At 36.8% G+C, this 3,043-nt stretch overlaps 1 long non-coding RNA gene across 1 annotated transcript; it reads left to right on the top strand.

Moving 5' to 3' along the window:
• Nucleotides 1–309: 309 nt before the first annotated feature.
• LOC106533318 (uncharacterized) lies at nucleotides 310–3,043 on the top strand. Its single transcript, XR_001312227.1, has 3 exons — nucleotides 310–395; nucleotides 1,149–1,236; nucleotides 3,010–3,043. It is a non-coding gene; the product is annotated as an uncharacterized LOC106533318 (long non-coding RNA).

Raw genomic sequence — 3,043 nt, 5'->3', positions numbered from 1 at the left:
TCTCCATGGCTTGTCTAAACTCTCAAACCCTGCAATTTGACTGGTGTGAAACCTACAAAATGTCCATTACAATGAATAATTTTGTCTCCTGAATCGTTACAGTGGGAGATTACAGAGTTATATTTATTCATTTCATGGTTTTATTACTTAATCAATGCTGGTTAAAGTTGTCACGGCTGAGTTATGGTTGCGTTAGTTGCCGACACAGGGCTGAGCCGTCAGCYTCAGCTAGCTGCTTTTTGTACCCAAGGAGAAACGCCGGTGTGTGCCGGAGACTAAATCAAGCGCTCCTTTTTGACTGCTCCGCAACTGCACCAACGGATGCGGGGTGTCAGACCTTCACGCTAACACTGAGGAGTGAGGAGGAAACTAGCTGCACACCACGGAAGACAATGGTAAGATTCTTCTTAATTTAACTGACTCCCAGTTATTTTCTACATGTCATAGGACACAATCATATATTCTTCTAAATGTTATTTGCATTTATCACTCTGAAAAGCTATGTTTCAATCGAGTTTAACTAGGATGGCTAGCTAAAATTAGCGAGGCTACTAGCCGAGTGAGAGCTAATAAGAAGTGTGCACGTTTATTTTGAGGTCCAGTCTTACAGCAAATACGTAGAAATGAAAGTGAAAATTAACGAAAAAAGAAAAAGAAAAAAAAAGGAAAAGTTAGTTAAAACTGACTACTCACAAAAATGACTTGAATGGAAAATAAAAAGATAAATTTGAAACCTGCAGATAAATAAAGCAGAAATCATAAAATGTGATTTATTTCAGTAATCCTGCATGTGTGATTGAAAGGGTCATACATATGTATGTATATATTCTGAATGGAGAGATGATTGACATGATGAGCTATAAAACATGATGCTGAAGTTAATTGATGGCTCATTATGCATAAAGGTTTAGTCTGCTTGGGTGGGGACTTCAGACCACATTACACCAGACCCTACATATAATGATCAAGTATTTTTTTTTTCTTTTTTTGTGTGTGTGTGTTTTGTGGGGGTATTGTGAATCAAGCTGGAAATATCTTCAGCATCATAACTTTGGGGGGCAGAGGGGAACTTGTTTTAATAAAATAATAATTAAGGGCTTTGACACTGACTTGTATTCATTACATGTTTTTTGTTGACTGCCAACCAGAGTTTTGGATACAGTGACAGGAATGCTGGTGGAGAGCTTAAAGTACAGGAGTTTCCYGAGTCTACATCAAGCTGTTCCAGTTCTAAAGGTGAGTTATCCCTGGGAAAGATGTATTAGTCCACAATGTTTCCCACTTGTAAGCTGTTTGCATAAATGTTTATGCTAAATGAATTTAATATGAGTTATAACTGCACAGGTGAGAGAGGGGAGGTGTAATAAGAAGTCTAAAGAWTTTTTTTCAYATGGTTTTAGTTGCTTCRAGGGAAGTACCACTAATATCAGCAATGGCAAAAATGGGAGTTTTTTTTTAAACATCAGTCAATATAAACAGCAGAACCGCCACCAGTTAATCCAACAAGCTGCTCTACCTTTAGTTCRCTGCACATAGTGGTGCATCGAGTAAAAATGTCCCCTGTGAAACAGTTCACTGGTGGGCATGACAAAACATTCCAAATGTGTTCAGACTATTAAACTGGTATTCAGAAAATTCAAATAAGAAATTTTTTGGTACAAAACTGTATTCCACCCAGCCCTAGATATACTAAGCTTGTTTTTTGGCAATAAAAAAAATCTTGACTGGGTACTCTTACATCAAACATTAACTGTGAACACCTCTTCAGTGAAGTGCATGGATAAATTTAATGTTAATGCATAGAGACATTAATCATTTAGGTCTCCAACAAATCTACTTCACTGGGTTTTTCACAATAGAATCTTGGCACTTCATGTAGATTTGTACTAGTTTTAACTGGCTCGTGCACAGAGGCTGAGTCATCCCGTGAAGTTTTATTAAATCACATAAAAATATAGACCCGATTATGATCTTTGCTCAACCCTCCTCCTTCATGACTGTACCAGAATGTGTGACTACTGTCTACAACCAGGCAGAGAAGAAAACAGGGAGGGAAACGGGGACACAGACAGAGGTACAATAAAAGAAAAAAGTTAAATAGTTCCTGGGTCGCAGAAAGAGAGCAACTTCAGCTGACCGTGGTTTGCTGATCAATAAGGGGTGTTTGTATATTTTATTATCTATTGAGTTGTAATGAAAAAAAAAACCCCGTCAAATACGTGATACCTGTATAATTGTTGAAAATACCGTAATTAAAAATTTAGGTCATATCGCCCAGCCCTATCTGTTCTTCAGCAATTTCATTTCATATGCCAATGGCTATGACTTTTGGTATTGATAACATTTATATTTTTTAACTTTGAAGCATTTTTTTCATTGAAAATACATTGGAATTCCGTGAAATCATTCAACATCTTACTGATTTTTGAACTTCATCTACTTCAGCATACTTCAATTCAGTTTATTTATRTAGCGCCAGGTCACAACATACGCCGTCCAGGGCACTGTACATGAGATAAAAAAAAACAATCTAAAGAAGCCAGCAGATTATGTTGAATCACTTAGTCACAGTTTGCCATCCTGCATATATAAAGGCCATWGAAACTTTAAACAGAACTTTAGACTTTTACCTATTACATAATGGTTCCGCTTTTTTGATATCTTGAACTGTTATACAATCAGCTCAACTGCTTTCCTTTTTGCAYGCTTCCATTGTTGATTTGTTGTGGCTTTGCTAATGTTACTTAATTGTGCTTAGTCTAGTTGTTGCCAACCTTTACTGTTAACTGCATTAAGTGATAAATCTTAAAGCATTACCTGAATTATTGAATACTTCAGGGAGTGTACAGTATTTGTTTCTAAGCCCAAATTTACTATTTGTGACCTAGTGATAAGGCCCAGAGCCATTTTGAGAAGACCAAACTGAGGAGATGCACAGCCTCTGAATGGCTTCAGTGTGGTATTGATGGTTCATTAAATGAMTTTACTTTTTTCTTTTTGAAATTTCAGCCACTGATGAGACAAATGGTCTTGATCCTGAACA

This window comes from Austrofundulus limnaeus, unplaced genomic scaffold, assembly GCF_001266775.1.
Source record: "Austrofundulus limnaeus strain Quisiro unplaced genomic scaffold, Austrofundulus_limnaeus-1.0 Scaffold0, whole genome shotgun sequence".
Classification (NCBI taxonomy): domain Eukaryota; kingdom Metazoa; phylum Chordata; class Actinopteri; order Cyprinodontiformes; family Rivulidae; genus Austrofundulus; species Austrofundulus limnaeus.
This window is presented reverse-complemented; position numbering and strand designations above follow the sequence as displayed.